At 29.3% G+C, this 25,130-nt stretch overlaps 1 protein-coding gene across 5 annotated transcripts in view; it reads right to left on the reverse strand.

Annotated features, from left to right (window-relative positions):
- The window catches only part of LOC136979575 (monocarboxylate transporter 5-like), a 39,476-nt gene extending 19,066 nt beyond the window's left edge, over positions 1-20,410 (reverse strand). Inside the window, exon 1 of one of the 5 annotated variants that reach the window (XM_067275586.1) lies at positions 20,177-20,410. The gene's annotated coding sequence lies outside the window, so the exon portion shown is untranslated. Of the gene's footprint in view, positions 1-9,848; positions 10,125-15,603; positions 15,933-19,621; positions 19,696-20,176 lie in introns of those variants that run through there. The other 4 variants (XM_067275591.1, XM_067275589.1, XM_067275587.1 and 1 more) reach the window with 4 other exon arrangements.
- Between the last annotated feature and the right edge of the window lie 4,720 nt (positions 20,411-25,130).

Consider the following 25,130-nt stretch of genomic DNA (forward strand, 5'->3'; position numbering starts at 1 on the left):
TTTTAATTGAGGATATGTTTTCCCTCTCTAATCTCCGAGTGTTATGTAACTGCATTCTAAAAGAATATATGTTACAAGTCTTTAAATATAATTACAGTAGAGAGTCGTTAATCCGAACCCCGGTAATCCGAATCGCCGGTTATCTGAACGATTTTCAGTCGGACTGTGTCGTACTGAATCGAACATTTTTGATACTAGATTTACTTCTAAAGTATAATTTTCATGTTTTTATATTCTTCGATATATTTATTTTGTTTGTACGAAATAAAGAAATCATTTTTAACGATACAATAGCCTCGATTATTATTATAAAAATTTTCGTTAGGCTTAAAATCGACGAAAATTCAACACGAAGCGACACGCAACGGAGAAAAATTTGAACATCGGACAGATTAATACTGTATATTTTTTCGTACATAATCGGTTATCCGAACAAATGACCCCAGTCCCCAATTGATTCGGATTAACGACTCTCTACTGTAATTCTTAAAATAAATCAACACACTAAAAACCTTTTCTATATCCCAGTACGAATAGCTTTAGATAAAAACTAACGTTTTCGACCAAAACTTGGTCTTCGTCAGGCTATTGACCGTATAAAATTTGAAACTGGAATTCGAACAACGTGTTTAAAATTATTTTAAATTCCAAATTATTTAAAAATTGGAAACTAATTTTCACCGTACATGCTACAGAAGTGATAAAAATATTGTTACATCCCACAAATAAATAATACGATGTATTTGCTGCTGTAGAAACGTTAGCAACATGCTAGTGTTGTTTACGCTTTTTCTCATAGCACCACTTCCATGCATACGAAATATTGGCGGTATCTTTCGCCAATATCACTTCCTAAGCCTTTTAAATTTCCGGTACTCCATACGAAAATTAACAACTAATTAACTAACGTTTTCGATCGCCTCCGCGATCTTCGTCAGGTTTTATCGACGGTTTTGAAATAGAATGCAAAAAGAATTATTTCAAAATTCAAACGATCGAACCTCTCCCGCGTGCAATAATTGCGAATGATCTAACATGCAATTAATCTTATCTTTCGCATAAATCTTTCGGTATCTTTCGCATTAATACAGTTGCCGGCTTTGTATATTTCCAACGCTTCAATGTTGCAAAGGTGTTGAACCTGATCTGACATTTTTACCAATTTGGCCCTATGGAAGTCGGCTTGTATTAATATTTCTGGGTGTGTGGCATAGGCAGCTAGGACGGTGATATGGTTGGCGACATCATATCCGTGTTCCTGTATTCTTTTGCTTAGTGAGCGCTTCGTGGAACGTGGAACCTGTAACCTGTTTAAGTATGTATCATTAACGGGTTCACAGTCAGTGTTCACGATGTAGTGCTGCATTACTAAGAAGATCCAGCGAATCCGTCTCCTAAGAAGATCCAGGAAATGGTTGGCAAATGAACACCGTGCACAAAGCGGATAAAAGCAGATCTCGTCTTACTGAAGGAAGATACTTACAAATCACTAATGCAGCAGTACATCATGGACACTGACTGTGAACCCGTCAATGATACATACTTAAACAGGTACTGTACAGGCTCGAGTGAAACGATTCACACAAACTCCCTTGGTCAGGGAGTGGAAGTTGAACAGAGTAGTGGTTGCCCGCCGGAACTCCTAGGCTATTTGCTTTCGCAAAGACACATAAACCGATACTTTCCCTGAGACTAATTCTGGATAAATCCAGATCTCCTACGAAGTTGCTTGACAATGCGGTACACAACTTTATATCTGAGCGCTTACCAGGGGTATGATTGGAATGTCAAGAATTTCAATGATCTAATTGATAGTTTACGACAAGTTAAGGCAACAGATGTTGCATGCATTACTGTCTTTGTCTCTCTACACCCCTAGATTAAAATACAACCCGTGATTCTGTGCACTCAGGAATCTGTTACTAAGCCGCAAAGGGGCAGGTATGCATCGTAAGCATGTATTAGAGCTAACACACCTCTTATGCTATACTTCATTCTTCCGCTTCAACAACTCTACGTATTTACAAAAACGGGGCGTACCTATGTGTAGCTCCATCTCAGGGGACTTGTGCGACAATTGGAGCAAAAGGTCATACCTCTATTCCTACCCAACATCCTAGTTTATGAAAGGTATGTAGATGACATCTGCATTCTTTGGAAGACTGAGCCCAGCGTAAATGATTTCTTGGAATACATGAACAACAACCCGTATGGCCTTACTGTCAAACTGGAGCAGAAGAGTGACACAAATGCACATTTCCTAGACGTCAACTTTCGCCTTGATGCAGACAGAGTGCAAACCAGCATACATTACAAACTTTGCTACGTACCAATATTTATTCCATCAAACTCTGCGGACCCTTTTTCTTACAAGATCTCTGCATTCCGTGCACTAACTAGAAGGGCGTGCATGCACCACACTAGATGGCAGGATACTGATAAAACGAATTGAAAACATAGCGGTAAAGCACAGGTATGGTCAAAGCATGATACATAATTTATTGCACAGATACGCCAACCTACTAACGACACGCCACACACACAGCACACAGGTAGACACCCATAATCATAGTTGCAACCAATCACGCACAGTGGTGCAATACAGCCAACACCTAAGTTCAATTTATAAAGAAATTGCTAACCGTAAAGGCACAAAGAGCGCATATAAGAGATCTAACACAATATATGGGCTATGCAATGATAAAGACAGGATAGAGGAAAGTCGAGCACCGGGTGTCTATATGGTTCTTCAGAGATTCCAGCGAGATCTAGTATACATCGGATTCACGAAGCGCTCACTAAGCAAAAGAATACAGGAACACGGATATGATATCGCCAACTAAAGGCATATCACCGTCCTAGCTGCCTATGCTACAGATCCTGAAATAAAAGCCGACCTCCATAGGGCCAAATTGGTAAAAATGTCAGATCAGGTTCAACATCTTCGCAACCTTGAAGCGTTAGAAATATACAAAACCGGCAACTGTATTAATGCGAAAGATGCCGCCAATATTTTGTATGCATGGAGCTGGTGCTATGAGAAAAAGCGTAAACAACACTAGCTTGTTGCTAACGTTTCTACAGCAGCAAATAAATCGTATTATTTATTTGTTGGGATGTAACAATATTTTTATCACTTCTGTAGCATGTACGGTAAAAATTAATTTCCAATTTTTAAATAATTTGGAATTTAAAATAATTTTAAACACGTTGTTCGAATTCCAGTTTCAAATTTTATACTGGTCAATAGCCTGACGAAGACCAAGTTTTGGTCGAAAACGTTAGTTTTTATCTAAAGCTATTCGTACTGGGATATAGAAAAGGTTTTTAGTCTGTTGATTTATCCTTCGCAGGGATTGTGCGAGAAGTTGGTTTTAAAATAAATCAATAAATCATTTTCTAGAATCTTGGAATAATTGCAGTTCAACCAATGCGTTTTGAGCATAATAAACCTGTACTTTTACTTAGGCCTCAGACACGCACGTTTGTCAAGAGTCTTGCTTTAAAACCTGGATTTTAGACTGGTTAGGAACCTATAATATCAAGAAATCGTACAATTACTTTGTACCTATCACAGAATACTTGATATTGTACAAAGTACCTATCACATAATATATAAACTTAAATCATATAGTAGGTGCCTCACGAAACTTTGCTAGTCAAGAGGTCGCATAACTTAAACACCACTACTGCAAAAGATCAATAGTACTTTTATTCGAAGCATAATCTAACGTTAAAATAGTCTTTAAACATAATTAATTTTATAAATTAATTAAATAATTACAATTTATAATTAATGAAAATTCAGAAAATTCGTTAGCTTTTTGGAGAAATCGCTCTCCTGTGAGAAGCTCGAGATAACAACGATATTCTAAACTTAATTATATATTAATTAAACGATAAACGATTAAGGATTAATTATATAGTAACTTAAGATATATATATATATATATTTTAAGAAAATAAAACTAATAAAAAAGCGTTATACCGAGATCGAGATAACATTTCCAAACTTTGGAGCACTATAGCATCTAAATTATGTTTAAGTATGCATTAACAGAGACGTATTAAATAGCTTAACACAAACATAAATACATATTTTAACATAATTAGATTCTTATCGGTATATATAAATTATATTATAATTAATTTAACCAAATAACCTCGAATTTTTTATTAATTTTTTATGTTTTAATTAAATACTTTCATAAGAGAATTCTTATGCAAAGAATTGTAAGTAATTAAATTTTGAATGTTTTTCGTGACTGAAGATATTGAATCTTAATGATGATTGATATCAAATAATTTAAATTTTAATCTCTATATATGTACCCTAAACTTTATTTTTTATGACAAATTTCGCCTAATTGATGTATTATTAAGTAAATGGATTAGTTTGTTGGCAATCAAGAAAATCAATTAAGATCTGTTGCAATGCGATAATTTCTGAGAATTTAAATGTTTTCGTGCAAATACTTCGAAGACCATATGCAGAATATTGCAAAAACTCCAGTACAAGTTAGTAATAGGTAGCTTAATGACTTGAAAGAGTAACATAAAAGTTTTTGGAACATGTTTTGTGACATTATTCCAGGTATATCGAACCAATTTATGTTATCGAGTCGAAAAATATATGTCAAAAACAGCAATTAACATCTTTACCTGTTCAAATATATTCTAGAAAACAATTTTTTATACAAATATCCGCACCATTCTATTAGTTAAATCCCCCAGTTTTACATGTTGACACCATATTTAACGTTCTCCGCGATTTAAATATTTACCTTTGACTATATTTTTGATAAATAATTGTAAGAAGTAATGTTTCATAATTGAATAATCGTACTACAAATTATGAATATGCAAATATATTGCAAGTGTTAAATACTGATTTATAACGTGGATTAGTTAAGATAAGGGTTGGTCCATTGATTTACGTGTACAGTTTCAGGGGAGGAAGGGTCGTGTAAAGTACTGCACACCATTGTACACGATGGGGAAGGGGTCGAGGCATTGTCTACGTGAACGTTTTTGTAGTGATATCGGACCTTCTCGTCCTCCCTCACTTGCGGTTTGGTCGGAAAGGGTGCAATCCACCTACACGCGGTAATAAAGGGTTGTAAAAGAGGATAATAAATGTAGACAAAGAACCATAAAAAGGAAGGGAGAAAAAAGGCGGGAAGAGGGACGGTGAGAGGAGTTCGGGACACAAGAACAAGAGAGAGAGGAAGGACGAAGTGGTGGTCCCTGAGTGTAGATTAAAGTTATTTTATGTGGATTATCTGACTGTTTTGATTTTGTGAGACGAACCGACGGGGTGGAATCCGCTGTTTCAGAACGGGTTCCCTACAGTTTTTAAGTGATATTAGTGGCATACGCATTTGTCCTTGTAAATCTACTTACTAGCCATGTGAATAAATTATCAGAAAATATTTTCAGAACTTTCTAAAATCATTTCTTCAATGCCGTGGTGATCCATGAACACGTAATTAAACGGGATCGGGTCTGAAAGAAGTACATTATTGTACATAGCTGGGAGAGAGGGGATCAAAAGTGGCTCAAAAACTGTACACGTAATTAATTAAAAAAAAACTATATATATATAATAATAATAATAATAATAATAATAGTCTTTATTCATAATAAAGGAGCCCTTGTTACAGGGGGAATTGATTAAGTACAAAGAATTGTAAGTAATGTACAAAATATTAGGTTAATTATAAAGATGAAATTTATCTTATAAAATAATTATTTCACAACAGAATTATTATATTTGAATGAATCATTTTGTAGCATAACTAATGGAATTTTAATGTTTTGGAATATCAAATAAACATCAATAAAAAGACGTGATATTGTTATTCTCTATTAGTGAAGTCTATAAAATAGACTTCACTAATAGAGAATAACAACAATATCACGTGATAACATTCGCAGAAAAACCATAAAATTTAAATAACAATGAAACTGGCTAATTTGAGTCATAGTAAATTACACACTATCAAATTATTTTAGGCAAAAATGTTTTAAAAAGTCAAAGTTCATTACAAAAAAACATCCTTCATCGAAATCACGTAAGTTAAATTGAAAATGCAGTGCTTTGAATTATTCGAGTATATTTTGTGAACAGTTTCATCTATCGAAACATAATTTTATACGATTGTACCGTACGTTTCATAGTAATATCATAAAGCAGAAAAATGAAATTTCTATTGTCCTGCTTAAAAATTACACAAGTTAGACGCATCTAAAACACGAAAACATTTTACCTTCCAGCGTATTTTCAATGGAATTAAATGAAGAATCACCGGTATCATTTGTCAATACAGTAGACCTTCGTTATAGCGCTGCTCACTATATCGCGCACTCAGTTATAGCGCGGGCGATGTTCGCGACGCGATAAGCTCAAACACGTTTATACAGGTCTGTGCGGCGTTAGTGAGTAGCGCATTTTATTGTTACTGCGTATTGAGTAATTGTGTATGTATTGAGTTTCTGCATGTATTTTGAATAGTGTTTAATTATTGTATGCATGATGAGTTAAAGAAAAGCTTACAGTGTGAAAGAAAAGTTTGACATTATTGCTAAAGTAAAGAGGTGAACCTCGTTACACCGCGCCGCTCGGTATAACGCAGTTCACCTTATAACGCGGGTGTTGTTTCCCGCCCGACATGCGCGTTATATCGGGGGTCCACTGTATAGAAAAAAAATTAAAATAACAGGATGGCCGTCAGTTAATCGTGTTTTGTTTAGTGTATTCCTGGCGCATTTATAAATATGAATTTGTTAAAGAGTTGTAATTTGGCTTTTGGGTCAACTGGTGTATATAATATTCTATTTTAATGTTAAAAATATAACAAGTGAAAGACTTTCTATATGAAGCACTTTCTATTTTTTGACAGAAGAGCATGGACATTCTTTAGATATACGTAGTAAATGGAGTGAGACGAAAGGATTTTCTAGTTCCTAATTAGATCGTGTAATTAGAATTTGATGCTAGAAATAACCAATTATTTATGACATTTCTATTTTTTTTCTATCGTATTAATTACCTATGGCAAATGATATATTGAATATTATAAAGATAAACAATGAAAATTCATCTGCCAGATGTTCCTACTTCTAACTACAGATTGAGATTGAATTTCTTCGAATTCTCGTGATTTTTTTTAATTAGAGAACCGGTCTGATTAACCACAAAAAATCTCGAAGATTTCTACCGGATTCATCACTCATCCGACTTCAACTGTCCACTCGTTCGTGACTAATCAAAAATTAAATTATTTATATTATTAATATTTGAGTTAATTAAATTCAATTAAAATCAAATCAAATAAACGTAAAGAAAGTTTTAAAGTTTAAAGAGATTTTCACATAATGTTCGACCTTAAAAAGTAAAAACAAGCCAGAATGCTCAAAATTATTTCTTAAAAATAGGTGTGATCAGTAGTGCAAATATTTTAAAAAGCAATTTATTTCCATTTTAAACATAAAAAAGTTATTAAAACTTGCCATTCATATAAAAAAGAATCTTTTCATCAGGAAATCAAATCCAGATTCTACAGCTGATATACTCTATTACAGTGTTTTTCAACCATTTTCTCATCGCGGACCGGTAAAATTATGGATAATTTTACATGGACCAAGTAATTATATGCGATTACGAATTACCGGTATGCTTAAAAGCTTTATATAAATAATAGTAATTTAGAGTTGTTACGTACTGTACAGTAACTCTGGATTACTATTTAAATAACAACTGCGCCAGGATTAATACGGTCAAATATTTTTCTGCTGACCGGCAGTTCAAAAACACTGCTCTATTAGACAAAGATGTATTTATACAAGCTAAAACTTAAGGCCTCATGCTACGAGAATAAAATTTAGGGCTTCGCACTTTTAAATTCATTAGTACTTAGTGGAGAAGGAAAACATCTTATATATTATATCTGAAGGTCATAAGAAGTTTAAAGTCCGTCCCTGTTATAGACTTATTGAATTTAAAATATTAATTATAAGTAAAAGCTTTAATTTATATTAAATTATTTACTCAATAATAAATTTGAAAAGATTCTTTTATCGTTATTTATAAGGAATTTTAAATTTCTTTCCAAAGAAACGTGAGTTTGGTACATTTAAATACTTGCTTCTTGTCCTTAATAATTAAAGGTATTTTACCAAGAAATTGTGATTCACTTCCCTCCGTATAATAAGTTTTAGTTCACGAAGTGGACAAAGACATAATATACGTGAGTTTTAGCTTTGCATTTTCTTAGAATTTAAACATTGGTTTAATGTCAATTTAGTTTATTATTAGTAATTTCGAGTATAAAATATATTATAGAAGTAATTGTTTCGAAGAGCTGTCGAATAATTTATAATATTCTTTATATATGAGAAGAGTAATGATTTTATTATTCTGGTAATGTTTCGTTTTAATGTGCAATAACACGTGTTACAGACACATTGTTATGTTATTGCTCAATATATAGGCAACGGAAGTATCGTGTGAGATTTATAAAAAGGGTTATAAACAAATAATAAGACGGATTTAACACTTTCGATGACATACAAGTATGATGACTTTGAATTGTATGTAACCTTACCACTTCACGTGGTTTTCTTAACCAATTAGAAATATTCAAACTTAAATACGTTTAAATTCTAGTAATGACGGTCGATGATTTTATGCTCGTTTACGTTTTAAACAGTTTGAGAAGAAAGAATTTTAACATGAATAAATTTATAGGTTCAACAATTTAAAAACTTGCGGGGAATTAGTTTTAAAAAGGTGTTATTTTATTCAAAATAAAGTTACGTAAAAACATTACGTCATCGGTTTTAAAATGTAACATTAACACCAGCTGGTAACTTGGCAAAGGGATGTGTTTAGTTTGTCACCTCACACGCGCTTATTTTATCATTATTTTTTAAATTTAATTTCGAATATTTTTCTAAATTAATTGTATTAAATTATCAAAGATACCTTTAATAAATTTAAATAATTTCAAGTAGGCTGTAGTTCGAACATTTTTCGACCCTCCAAAATATGGAAATCGAGCGAATTTTTCTGAAATAAATTTATTTTTTAAAATAAATATGTAAAATATATTGAAAAAATCTACTGCTTACGTATAACCTGCACAATTTATGCAGTTTGTTCAAATTGTGCAGGTAAGAACACTGTGTATATGTAAGAAATTGTTAATTTAAATTAATTTTACGTATAGAGATAATTACGCTGTATTCAGAAGGTTCAAGATCTTTAGTTAAAAAATAAAAAAATGGGCACAGACAATGAATTATAATTACTGAATTTTTAAGCTTGTAGATACTAGAATACTTAAATAGAAATGTTCAAATCGTTGTTTCTTGGAGAGAGGGGGAAAGAATTTGGTGTCATTCATTCGAAGATGGAATTTGATGATAACGAAGAGGAAATGCGGTCATCTTAAATACAATACTTTAAACGAGAACTCGGTCGAGCAATATATGACAAATTTTCTCTCAAATATTAAGAAATTAATCAAATTCTAAGAAATTCAATTTGAATAATTGCGTTTCTAACAAAAGAAAACCCATATATCGAGTATATAACTCTTCTCAGAAAGAGTGTCGAAAGGGAGTAATATATCACTTTTACCTTCTATATTATATAATAATCAAGTTTTTAGAAACGAAAATAGTCTTTTTAGAATTTAACTCAAAAACCACATGTTAAACTAATGGTCAGTTTTTATCATTAATTCTTAAAATGTCTATAACTAGTCCTTGAACGATTCTTAGAAAGTACATAATTAATCAGATTCCTTAAGTATCAGAATATTAAATGAATAAAGAAAACATACTTACAGGGAGGAGATTATATATATAGATATTTTTTTTAGAAATTTGTAATATAAGTTGATCAGTGTCTACACAATTATAAAAGTCATAGTAACTGAGGATGTGACGACGTTAAGAGGATGCAACAACGTTCTTGTTGGTTGTCTTCCAAAGGCCTCATTTGTTATGTTTATAATAGTTCCAGTTAGTTCATGTTGAGTAACCGTTTCTGTTAATTGTAGTAAAGTTTTTTTTTTTTTTAAAGATATCAAGATGGTCCTATTTCTTAATAGATAAAGATTTTAAAATATAATCAAAATTAGTACATAATCGATCAAAGTATCGATCTGTAAATACAATTTTGAAGTTCTCCTCTCGTTGAATACAAACAGATAAATAGTTTTACTAATTTAAGCATAGCTTTAAAAAGGTTACAAACATTAATTATCGATAAAATATAATTACAAGATGATAGATTTATGCGTATTTTTATCATTTTAATATCATTTAAGTTACGCAAAATTATTATAAGTGAGCAATTTATGATGTTCTAATGAGTAATTTATGGCATCAGTTAGGGTATTTAAATTATGTTTTTGAGGTTTGTAACTGTTAAAATTATGTTTTAGGTTTTAAGAAGACTTTATAAGTCTTCTAAAAACATTTGTTTAATTTAATTAAACTAAATATTTCGGCGATCTTTTCGATATTTTTTGGGTAAACAATAAAATTCCACTTCTCCCTCTCTATCAATTTCTCTTGAGAATTTGTCTTTCGGAACTCTAAGAATGTCTTGATAAAGCCATTTTTATCAATAAAAGATATCTACGGTCATATTTATTTATTAATACATTTATTTGACAGAAATCTTTGCAAGTTTGCAATTATTTTCAACAACTATTTGTCATATGTATGTTTATAAAACAAGTAATTTATGGCTATAATTATGTCATTACTCTATCAAAAGTACAGCAACTTATGTATAAAAAATATAATATTAATAATAAATAACTTAATATTAAATATATCTATTTAAAATCTTCTTCAAATCATGTTTATTTCATAAAAGAAAATATAAATTTCTGTACTTCACAGGAATTTTCTCGCTTCTATTTCTTATTTTTGTTAATTTATTAAAATTATTATGTTTATAGCCTAACAGTTTCATTTAGTTCATGTTGAGTAATCATGTCTGTTATCTGTAGTAAAATTTAAAAGCGCAAAACTTTAAAATTTATTCTCGTAGAGTGAAAGTCTAAGCTGTATCGCTTTTAGCTTACAAGTTCCAATGCTTAGTGAAGACCAAGACTGTATCAAGACCTAAGCTATTCATATACTAAGCTATAATCTTATTTGGCTTACATATAAATCTTGCTTGAAGGGAGTGAATGAGTTATAAGTACAATTTATATATTATTAAATATATTTCGCCATATCTTTAGATTTCTGGAAACTTTTTTGTGATTTTTTATAAGTCAAAAAACATCTAGAGCGGTATTTGACGTCACTTAAGCACCGATTACCTTACAAACACACCGGTATTATAAATCAGTACGATAGTTCAAGCTTATTAAGAAACAGGTTCATTGACTTTTCTCGGAAAAAATTCGACGTCGTTGATTCTTAATTATCAAACCGCTGTGATTTCTTAGATTTAAGCTATTAAAATATCGTTATCAATTTACAATTTGTTAAAGGGCATTTCCATTTTTTTTCAACGACTGTTTTTTCAGCATTTTTAGATCGATGCTTAACAGTAATAGCACATGAAGAGTGTATAAAAAATTAAGCTGTATATTATGCTATATATTTGTAAATTTATTGGTTTATTTGTTTAATTTATAATTATAGCGATTTTTAATACGTAAAAAAAGAAAGTAACAGACTTTCGCAACTGCTGATTCTACTCGAACTTGCTATAGATACTGTATATAAAAATAGAATTCAATTACAATCAAGGATCTGCGGGTGAATTAACTAAACGACAAGAATAAACGCGATGACTTTCAAAATTGAAAATCGAACGTAAACAAGAAAATATGCGAATTAAAACTTAATATATTCAGTGTTAGTGTTGTACATGTGGCTGAATATAGTACCGTTTTTTGAAGACCGTTTATATGGTCGAATGTGGCGTGTTGATGAATATCATTTATACAATAATAAAAGCACGTAAATATGCATTTAGACGAATATTCATTTCCTTATTTACTACAAAACTTATGCTTTTAATGATTATAAAGCTAGGCTTGTAGGCAGTAACATATACTCAGAATATAAATTCGAGTGATTTTTACGAATCGTTGACCCAAAATTACATTAACGTGGAAGAAATTAAATTTTTTTTATGTTTGAGAAATAATAATCGTGTGAAGAAACGAAATGTTATCATTGATATAAATCGATAAATTATTAATAATTTTCAAAAGAGTGATATAAATTTTCTTTTAAAAAATGGCTGAATAAGTTATCTTAGCGTAAACGATTTTGCACAAAAAACATTTTTAATTTTGAAAAATGACGTAATTTATAGGTTGCAATGAGGTTTTACATATGAAGAACTCGCGAATCCTTTGAAGACATCAATTGCGAACGTCTCTCATCGTAATGGCGATTGCTATTAATGAACATATAACCCAATGCAATATCATTGAACAGCTGTCCCAAATGATCGTGTTTATTCTTTCTATCATTCAAAGTAATTTGAAGTCATTAGGATATGTTGAAACCTCAAAACAATGATAAGAAAAAAAGAAAATCTAGAGTAATAGTTGTCACTCGACGAGAGTTCAAGGTCTGATTATTAATGGAATGGGTGTCCAGCAACACAGATCTATCTCGTTTTTTAATACCAAGGACGAGATGTTTTCATATTTATGTATTCAAACTACTACCTTTACACGTTCCTCTATATTTATATACAGTAAAAGCGTTCATAGAAATCAGTAGTAAGCAATAAATAATCGTTAAAAATACCATGTAGAGGTACTTCACAATGGACTATATGGCATGTTTATTAGAAATTGTTCATGGATTTTAAGTCTTGTTGTTTACTCACGATTATAAAAACAACTCGAACAACAATGCCAATTCATTGTTATATATTTAACACAGCTTCGAGTAAGAAAAAAATAAATGACAATTTCAATAGCAAACAAACAAAATCATTTCCTGGTAAAAGTTAGAAAACAATTTAAATAGAGTCAAAGATTGTTTTGAAAGGATATAGGATATATAACAACACACAATAAAAATTAAAATGGCTTGTAAATAAAAGACTTAAAGGATCAATGTAGTGAATCGAGAGTCTAATTGATTGCCATGTTTATGATTCGATACTAATATTATTGTCTATTTAAGGATCTCAATGCCGACAACATCCCTTCGATGCCATAGAAACACGAGATCAAAACAGACCTTGGCAACTCTACATAAAAATGGCACGTTTAGTTTTTAGAAAAATAACACACTGACGAAATCTTTCCAATATATCTTTGCATATATTAATATTATTAAAATAAATTAATTCATATTTTATCAATTCAATTATTATTTTTTAATTATTTGAATAATAAATTTAAAATTTGTTGCATTAAAATATAGTATGACCTAAAGGTCAGTTAATCACCGTAAAAACTAAATTCCTGTCTTATTGAAATATTTTATTACTTACAAAATGTTCAAGATGAGGTATTTCTTGTTTAATAGACAAATCGACAAAGGTGTAACAAAATAAAAATAGCTTTTATCCTTTGATAGATTGTTCGAGCGAATCACAGGATTAACTGGCTTTTGGACAATCAAAGGATGATTAGAAATTAAATTTATTTAATTTTTTAAAAATATTACTAATATAAAAATTTCCTCGAACAATAAAACTAATATAAAATAATTTATTTATTTTGTAAGACGAAACAAAGGGAAGCTGTTGACTTTTGAACCTTCTCCAATTACTAAATGACATGTGAAGATTCTATCATACATAATGATTAAAGAATTAAAGAAGATATTTAAGTAAATTCTTTTAATATAAATACAAAATAAAATTTTAAAAAATTAATTATATTTTCTATAATTTGAACGCATTAAATTCTTCCCAAATCTAATCGTTTTTGTGTTAATTTAATCATTTCTTTTAAGTGACACATGATTGATGTTTTATATATTAAACAATTAATTTTACTTAAGTAATGATTATTTTATGAAATTTTGAAATAATAATTTCGTGCCTGAAAGCGGTAATTGTTCAATAGAATTATTTACTCCTCTTAAAATTAATACTGTTAGATCTGATTTCATAGTTGATGCACTTTAAATTAATAAAACTGCTTAAAAATGATATGTTGGGTTGAGAAAGTGCTCCAAAATTTGTTAAATTTTAGAGCATTTTCACAGATAAAAGGTGTGAGTTTTCGATGGAATTTCTTTAATTCAAGTCGTTATTCATTAAATCTTAAATTACTAATAGGCTACAAGTTATCCAAAATATATAAAAACTCAATTAACTGGGTTAAATGACGTTTGGGCCACCTTGTATTCTATATGTGACTTGGAAGAATAAGGACCAATGTCAGAGATATTCGCCTTTGACATTGGTCCTTATCCTTCAAGCCGCAGACATAAATGTAAATTTTGTTTTACTTAAATATTTATATTTTTATTTATTATTTAAAAACAAAATGAATCAGTAATAAACATCGAGGATATCGCAAAGAATCATTTTGCAAATACGGTATTATTAATTTTTTTTCCGAGAAGAATTACAAAGAAATAGCCTTTGGAATGACTTGTGTACATTCAAAGTACGAAAGTGTTACTTCTCGCCAATTGATAATTACTTGGAATCTGGTTGGATATTTATTATCTTTTATTATAAATCTAAGCCCCCTTTCTATCTACTTTATTCTAATATAGCTATATATAGAAAGCGCTGATACAAACATTTTAATTTATTTCATATCTTATAAACTAAATTAAAAACAAATACAAAAAATAATATTTTTTATGAGAATAAAATGCAATTATTTTTGCATTTAAGAACTTAAAAAATGCAAAAATATTATCCGAAAAAATGCAGATGTTTAAAGATGCTGAAGATAAAAGATGCTAATGAACTAAAATTATTGCAGCAAAAATTGATATTATTATTATTTCTTTGGTAAAAATTAATATTTTTAAACAGAATTTAATAATGTATAATATACAAAATTAAATATTTCTTTGGGATTTTTATTAATATAAGTGATTAGATTTGTGTTAATTTAATTATTTATTAAGCTTAATAAAATTTTCAAATTTTTTAAATTAAAATTGCTTTAAAAATTTATAAATATTACTTTGAATTGTTTATGAATCGATATTTTATGATAGTTATACCAGTATTTGGCTCAAATAATAATGTTTTGTGGGCTTGAACCTTATTAAATAACCTCATTAGATTGAATTTGATATTAAGAATTAATATAATTGTGTTTAAGATTTGTTTAAAAAATTTTTTAACGTTATCAGCGTATAATTTTTTTATAAAATAATTATTATTATAATAATTTTTCATATTCTGAAGATAAATATCTGAAGAATTTATTACATTTTCATATAATATAATCAAAGTGTGACGAAAATACAAATGATAAAGTTCATAAAGACGAATCTCTCGTTAATGGTATCAAAGCTTTGGCAGATAATTTTATAGATTCACAATTAAAAATAAATTTTAGATAAACGGAGATGAAAATTAGTCACTTAAAAATAGTCATTTAGAAGAAATGAATAAATTACCTTAAAAAATTCGAATTTATCCATTCGACGTGAAGAATTTGGAGGAAGATGATGACGTTTTGACTTCGTCAAGATGAAGAAAAAGAGGATCAAAAAGCGAAAAATCCATGGAGTGGCAAAGAAAATGGCATTCTATTCAATAGAATGTTTGCTTTTGTTCTTCCCACTTCCTCGATATAACGTTTTATCTTATATTTATTCGTTTCTAAACTTAGTTTTTACTTTAACGACTTTGACCAGATTCAAAGATAAAAAGTTTATACTGATTTCGTCAATCGATGTATATCACCTGTATTGATGACTTGTATATTATTTGCCATCTAAATATCGTAAATATAATAACAACAATATAAAACAAAATGAAATTTGATCCCTTGTCCAATTTAATTTGTAACGATAATCAAGGTTGGAGAATTATGATATCGTCTTTCCTCAATACTTCTCCCTTCTCTTTTTAAGAAAAGAATTTTTTTTTTGTAAGAAACTATCATTTATTTTTGTAAATAAAATATTTCCATATTCCTCTGTTTTTTACCCTACATCATCTATATACTACACAATACTGTCTATTTCATACAATATATAGATAATAAATGTATATTTCCGACATTATTATATTCTTATATTCTATACCTTACACCATATAAATATACTGCAGAAAATATAGGACTAGCGTATTATTTTAATATATCTATATTTCTTATACTTATAATGTAATAAAGTATATAGGAAAGAATATTATCACTCTCTTTCCTATATTCTTCCTATACAGCAATTACAGATCTTGTAAGAATGTCACGACTCAAGTTTTTAAAAATAGCAATATTTTTCTAGTTTACAGTATAAAAAATATTTATAGAATTTAATTTAAAAAATACTAATTAAAATTATTAATATTTATATAATTATTTACTTAATTTGAATTTAATTTGCATAACCCCCAAAGTTGAGTCGTGCCGTAGAATTAAGCATTCTTCAATATTAAGAATGGTTAATTCTGCTTGATGTATTTAGGAGATATAATAGGGAGGAAATGATACGATTTAAAGTATTTTTAATATATGTGATCTGAAAATAACTTCATTGCTGCACGACCAGATGATCTAAAAATAAATTCGTCCCAAATTGATTATTACGTGACGTTTGCCACATTATCCACCCTACAAAAAAGTGGTAAATTCGGGTTTACAACTGAATTTAAATGATCGTTTCTTTAAAAAATAAAATGGTTTAACTGTAAGAAAAGTAAAATAATAATACTTAATATATCTATTTTTAAAATAATTAATTTCCTTTCGTTCTAAATTTCTTAAATGATATAATTTATTGCAGTTATTACAAATTGGTAGTAACTACGTTATTGTATCGTAACGTAGATTTATATAAAGATTTAAAGATTAATTTTATCGTTCGATTATCAGATAAAATTATGTTAAAGTAAATAAAAATTAGAGAAGTTTCCTGTTATTTACATAAAATTGAATTATATATATCAATTGAAATCTTTATTTAAATATATGAAATCATTCCAATCTGCTGGCTGAATTAGGCAATATAATATGTTAATGTTAATTTTAATAATTGGAATTAAGAATTTGAGAAACTAAAGATGAAGACCTGAACAACAGTCAAAATTGGAGGCCTTTCAGTTTTACGTCCATAGAAAATAATCTATTGTAGGGTCTAGTTGAAAGTACCATTTGATAACGGCATAAAAGTAGAATTATGCGGTACAAAACATCACGAGGGATTTAAAAACTTTCCAAATCACAATAATTCACACTTAAATCGTTTAGAAACGTAAATATTAATGTAGATGAAATCAATTTACTACACTTTATTATCAGTTAAGTAACGAAAATTGGTATTTAACAATTCAGAAAATTACAGTTAATTTAGGAGAATTAAAAATAATTCATATTTAAAAATCTAGCATCTTCGTCTATATTAATTTATAACAAACTTTATAAATATATTTTTTTATAATTTGTAGTAATATAAGCAAATAATAATAAATTTGGAACGTTACCGTCCATGTTATAATTTTACTGATGAAATGTCTTCTCGAGAGCATATTTTATCATTAAAAATTCAATTAAGAAATTATTTCACCAAATAATGTAATTTCGATAATTTTCAAGACTTAAATAATGGTATGTTACTAATAAATATAATGACAAATATTTATTAGCAACATAAACCATTATTTAATCCTTGAAAATTACAGAAATTACATTATTTGATGAAATAATTTTTAGGAAAATTGTTTATTCTACAATAAGTGAATTGCACGATTGCAGATCTGAAATAATATCGCAATTATAAATAAACGTAACCACCCCGGAGTAATTTACGTTCCTTTGAATAAACTCCTTCTTACTCTAGACAAATAATTGTCTAGGTTACTGGAATCATTCCTACTTTTGATATTTTAAGCAGTATTCATGAGACTAAAGGATAATGGATGAGTCAAAATTGGTGTTACAAATAAAAATCCAACCTTTACACTTAAACAAACGATGACATTGTTTGGCAAAAGAAAGTCGGTTAGTTGCGGTTACTATGACTAAAACTAACAAAACAATATGTAAATTACTTGGAAATGTGTTATTCTGAAACTTAATACTTGCAAGTTGTTCCAAAAAGTTCGAATTTCCGAACTCTACACTCACTCATGCAGCGAGAATTTAAAGGGTAGGGCCCTGAACATAGAGGACCCAGAATTTATTCTTTACGTAAAGTATATGATTAAAAAAAGTGAATTCGTGACTACTCCAAGCCTTTTCACCTATCTCAGGTTCTGATCTTATCAACTTTAAGAATCTCAAATAAATGGATTCGAGTTCTTAAACTGAGGATATCCAAGGCCTTACTCTATTCCCCAACTTATGAAACTCAAACAGTAATAATTATACAGTATATTAAATTCCATTTATAAATATTTTTCGAAAGGTCTCCAAATTAGTTGGCGATTAGGACCACAAGAAACATTAATTAATCACTGTATTCGCGTTATACACTAACAAAAATTAATGTATTTGCATAATCGATTTAAATTTAAATAAGTCAAATTACATGACATATAACGAGATAAAATTTCGATTAATTTTTTAGATATTTTGATTTAAAAATATAGAAATTTAACTTATTAAATGCCTAAACTATGCCACCTGTAATACCAAGAAGAGCACAGAAGGTACAGTTTAGGCATTATAAACTCAAGTGATGACGTTAAGCACGCTGTAATTATATATAGTATACATTAAATTATATTTTAAATATTTAAAACCTATTATATTTTCTTAGTTTACCATTACATATGTTTAGCATAAAGGTTATTTAATTACACATACATCAAAGAAGAAGAGTGAAGTGAATAACTGATTATACAAGTTATTATATAACACTTTAATTCATTACACGCCTTGTTTACGAATTTTAAGAATATATTGACTTATACAAAATAAAAGTTTAATTTACACATGAATTTTTATAATTAAATTGACAAGAAAATAAGGAAAAATAAATAAATTTAATTTAATTTATGTAATTCCTGTTGAATAAAATTAATAAAATCATTACTTTAACATAGAATATGGAAACAAATTGGTAAGTAATTATTTTTAAATTATTTTATTTTGAAAAATTTTATAGAAGTGATAAAGTTGAGGAAAATTACTTAGTTTAGAACTCCAAATACTTTCCTCAATTTCATCACCTAGAATATTATTAAAATAATAATAAAATATAGGAAAATAGTGAATAAATTATGCAAATTATCCTTATATTTATGTAAAACTAAAGTAAATAATATTATTAAAGTGACTTTGGTGAGATTGCAAGAGAAACAAATCAGGAGAAAATATTTTACATTTCTAAAATACTCTTTCCATAAATTAATTATTAAAATAATGATAAAATATAGATAAATAATTAATAGAGATTATGCAAATTATCCTTCTATTTACACAAAATTAAAGTGAAAGAGAATTAATTTTATATAATTGAAGTGACTTACTTTGATGTGATTGTAAGAGAAGCAAATCAACTTCTGTCTAACAGCATTGAAAAGGAAGAAAACATAAAAGATCTAGCAATTATTTTGTGCTTTTTTTGCGCAAAGAAAGGTTAACGAAATGACGTCAAATTAAAGTAAACTTATCAAGCAATTGAGTGTAATTATATATTTTTTAAAAAAGCAGACAGATGCAACAATATCTCGGAATTTTATTAATTAAAATCTTCATTTTAATTATCATTACTTCGAAATTTAAAAAAAAAAAAAAGAAAAAGAAATGAACAATCAGCTGTCTGTTCGTAAATTTATTTTATAATTATGTAATATAATATTTATAATTTAAGCAATCTTCTCACTTCACCCTTTAATATACACTATAATAGTTATAACACATACCAAAGGGGTGGGGATGTATTATATATTTATAGCATAAACTCGTTCTTTATATCTGTGTAAATATTTTTATATAAATAATAACAAAAAAACTAACAATTTTTGACCTATTAATTAAAATTGTAACGTTCAAAAATAAATTATTTACGCACTCATACTTACAATTTCTTGATTAGGTTACTGGTTACAACCTATATATATAAGTTACGAACAATATAATAATGTATTATCTGTTGTTTAAAGATTTATATTAACATATGCCAAAGATTTTGATTGGATAAAATTCAATTTTGACTGTTTTATCGCTGGAATATTTAAAGAGATAACGAAGAACGACACGTTGTTATATAGTGAAAGACTTTAATCACGTGTAAATAGTAGAAAAATGGCGCAAGCGTGTTGAATGTAAACGTTGAACATCTCAAGGCTAACGAGTTATAGTATTACTCCTAGACCTGTTTAGTGAATTCGTAAACAACCATATACATCATCACTACACGTATGCTACGTGTGGCATACGACGACTTTCTTTATAACTAATGTATGTAAATATGCCCTCGTCAGCTGTTACGAACGTCTCGTGTGTCTTCATTAACATTGGACCAGTGGCCTGGAAATTTTTTAATTTAAAAAAATAAAATATAGGTCGTCCCGAAATGTTTACACTCTTTTAAGTTTACATAATATTTTACAAAGATGGATGCTTCTCTTCTAAAATCTGTAGAAAAGATTATTTAAAAAATTCATTTTATGCAGACGAATGGTGTGTGTTTGACTGTCTGTTTGTGTAATTTCTTGGAAACTAAACAAAAATTTTGTATCCACGTTTGTCTATTCGTAATATACTTTTTTTAACTAAAACTGTTTTGTTTTTTTATCGTAGGATGGGCGATAAACGGAGCTGTAGTCTACACATGTAAAGGCCTCTTACGTAATATAGTCTAGTTGTTAAAGTGTCGCCCTAAGTTATAAAATATATGAGGCCTTTCTTCGTTATCAAATAATAAATATTAAAAAAACCTGAAGCCCTAAACTTTAATGTAGCCTCATAACGTGAGGCTACAATAGAATCTTGCATGGTTAGATTATGTATAAATTCTGGTCTTAGGTTTAGTGTATAAGTTTTAAAACTTATTTGAAATTTTAATTACAATATTTTGCATATTTTAAAATGTAATTTATGTAAATTCTTATTTTAAGAGTTATGTAATTAAAGAAATGTTTCAAAAATGCGTAATTTCGTAAAGAATGTTTCAAAAAAATTGTTAACAAATCTCTAATTTCAAAGTTATTTCTTTCTAAATAAATGAGTTTTTTAAACAAAAATTTAGATATTTTAATATTCAAAATTGTGTGTTTTTTAAATTGTATGTTAAGATAAATTATTCTTGAATCATTACTGAAATTTTCATTTTATAATGCATTCACAGGAATAAACTTTATTTTGCATGTTTTGAAGATTTGAAGATATAGTAATGATAGCTTTTGTATTCATTTGCTCAGTCTTTTTGATTGTTTGTCGATATTTTTATAAAATATCTGAAAAACTTATTCGTTAAAAGATTAATATTTGTGTTCGCTTTGTCTCCGTTCGTTCGTACGTATGTTCTTTTGACTGTAGAACTTGGTTGATCCGTTTGTCTATTCGAAAGATTTTTTAGAAAGTAAAGAGAAGGCTTTAGATCGAAAAGAATGTAGGAATCATTCACTTCCTCTTACATAAAATTAAAAATATACATATTTCTTCACATGTTGCCATGCAATTCCACTTTTTATGTTTACAAATTTATTCATGTAATCAGACTCTATCTTGCATAAATAATATTTTCAATTTACAATATTACTGTTTTTATATAAGACTTACAATTCAATTTGGAAACAACTCGTAAATCACGCAAGAGAAACCAGAGATTTCCGGGTACACAAATCACTATACTCAGAAAAATCATTAATTCTAACCAGAAAAAAAAAGAGACTTTAATACTAATTTGCAGATTTTATAGCTCTATTTTATATATTGATAGAAACCATTATATATGGCTCTGTTTTACGTATAAAGGTCTTTATATATGGTTTATTTTATTTGTACAGAAACTCACTGTATATACCTCTATTTACGTTCAAAATTCTATATATAGCTCTATTTTATATATCGAAATTCCTATTTTTCTGTCTAAAAATGCTGAAATGAATAAAAAAAACTGAAATTTGTGATAAAATTTTTAATTGTTATTCTATTTTAATGACTTTTTTACGTGTTACTTAATATATTATAAATCAAAATATAGTTTACAATGTGGCACGTCACATATACAGTATATAAAATTATATGTTTACGAAAATCACAAATAAACACGATTAGTTTATAATAGTATCAATTTCTCGATAGTACACTTGTATTATATTTATATATTTGCATCACGATTTTTTTTTTTTTTTTTTTGGTTGGTATAGTGGTCTAATTTCGGAAATGGCACGTAAACAACTTATTTGTAAACTGTGATAAAATTTTGACACTCTACAGAGATAGGAAAAAATTCGATGAATTTTTGATATAAGAAACTTTTTATGTTAAGCTTTATTGGTTGTGGGGTATTTTTAAAGATTGCTTAAACATACTTATTGGTTTATAGTTGCATTATCTGCAAACTAGTCAACGTTGCCTCAAAATACATCTTTAATCGAGACAATGCTTTTCTTATACCGTATCACGCAGAGTGTTTTTCCTTCAGAAATTTACGAAGGAAATCGATTTTTCCAATATTTTGTTCACGCTTTTTTTATTGGCTATCGACAGATCGATAACCAATAACAAAGCGTGTCTTACCGAAAACAGTCGCTTGTTTAAAAATGAAGTATGAAATAGATACGAAACTAGTCATTTCGAGTCAAAGTCATTACTAACGAAACAAAAATCATAGCTACCTTTCTCGTTCGTCTTATATTATGAAATTCTTTGACTTATTCCTATGGCTTTGCGCAAAAAACATATTCGAACATTGATTTTGAATGTTCAGTTAACGCGGGACACTAGCACATTAAGGTTATATTTCATCCATTATAGGGAGACCAGACAGTAATGGGAGTGTCTAATCGCGAGTCAAGAAGGTAGCAGCATAAACGTGTTGATGGTGCACGTGATGAAAAAGTGAATGGTCTCACTGAACGATTCATGCCACGTGACAGTCCAACATATTTCTATCGAATAACTCGATGGCCGATGGCCAAGGCGGTAAAGACATCCGCCTACTGCTCTGGGAACCCGGGATCGTATCCGGGCGAGCAAACCTAGGAATTTCTCATGGGCAGTCTGTCCCTACTATGTTGGACTTCGTAGCTCCCCAGCTGTCGTCCCCATTGTAAGCCTGGGCGAATCCACGAAAGTGTATGATTAAAAAGGCTTGTCAGTGTCCGAAGGACGAAAAGTAGAATATACATATAAACATAAAATACAACGTTCGCATGTATATTCTATTAAGTTTGGATCTACTTTCGCATCTGACTCATTTACCTTCCAATTGAGAATAAATTGAGACCTAACGACTAAGTATCAATAATTGAGACCTTAATTCAGAAATAGAACAAATTGATATTCTCACAGGTAATAACTGTTTTAATGAAATACGCGTAGTATATCGCTTCGTATACTTAAACTATCAATAATATAAATTCATCCCAACTTCATATATTTTTTTCTTGCGGTATCCGTATTTCTTTATCATTGTAGAGTAGCTACCTTTCTCGTTCGTCTTATATTATGAAATTATATAAGACGGTAATTGTGTGCAACGCACTTTTCGTACTTTTAGTAATACACGTAAAAAGTCTTATGGCGCTGCTCAGCACTATATTTCACATTATCCGTAAGGTCGTTGTGACGTCCCGGTTGAAAACCACTGCTATAACTACCTTACCGAAAATAATCTTTAGCAAAAAAGTAGAATAAGTATTTATAGGAAAAGTAGATAAAGATATAAAGGTTTGGAATTGATAGTTTTCTATAAAAAGGTGCCTAGGTATTGATGGTGAGAAAGTAAAGATTAGAAACTCTCAAAGAAGTTCCTAGTGGCTTATCTTCTTTAAAGCTTCAGGTCCTGCTCACGGTCACCTTAGCTATGTTTGAACGTACATCTGAATGGGCACTAAGCCGAGTTTGGTTGGTCGGAAAAACATACTTTGCGCCTCCTTTTTTCAAAAATGCTGTAGATCAGAGATGGTTATACTCCCGTACCCGAAAACTTCTCTAGCTATGTTGCTCCCAACTGTAGGCTATATCTTGTATACCTTACAGACATGGAGGCACATGTAGTCCAGTCATTTTTCCGGTAAAGTGAAGATCTAATAATCTCTCCTTTCCTAATGGTACCCTTGTATAGTAATGGTAGGCATACGGGAAAATACGCATATATTTTCCCGTATGCCTATCATTTTTCAAGTACATAGGCTGAGGTAATGTATTAGATCTTTAGTGGTGGCTCCATGGAGGGAACAAAATATGCTTTTCCGATCAGCCCAACAGCTCAGTTGCTCATTCAGATGCACATTCCTACATAGGTATGATTCCTAACTGTGAGCTAGATCTAAAGCTTTCAAAAAAGTAAAATGGCATTATTTTGAGAGCTTCTAGTCCACATCTTTTTCATCATCAACTCTAAGGTACTTTTTTGATCGAAACTACTAGTTCAAAACTTTTACATCTTTACATCTTATTTGTCTCTTTTTGCTTGAGAGCATTTTTTAATAAGCTAATCATATTCCTGATAAAGTGTAAATTCTAACTTAATGTCCTATAAGTATGTGATTTTCAAAATTGCTGAATTTTTTACTTTAATCAGATAAAGTTACTTTAAAACTAATGATGCTAGCACAGAATTTTGCGGTTTCTTGAATGAACCTAAGGGAAATTACTCGTATATGTGCTCAACAGTGAGTTATTCACGATATGCATTTTTCCAAATACTGCGTTTACATTATAGCCCAGGGCCGGATTATCGAATAGGCAAAGTAGACAAATGTCTAGGGCCCGGAATTCGGAGGGGCCCGGCTTCAGTGCAGAAGATTTCTCTGTTTCAAAACGAGTTAAAAATTATTTAAGAAATTAGATAGGACAGAAAAG

The sequence above is a fragment of the Centruroides vittatus genome, unplaced genomic scaffold (assembly GCF_030686945.1).
Source record: "Centruroides vittatus isolate TY-2023 unplaced genomic scaffold, ASM3068694v2 contig_628, whole genome shotgun sequence".
NCBI lineage: Eukaryota > Metazoa > Arthropoda > Arachnida > Scorpiones > Buthidae > Centruroides > Centruroides vittatus.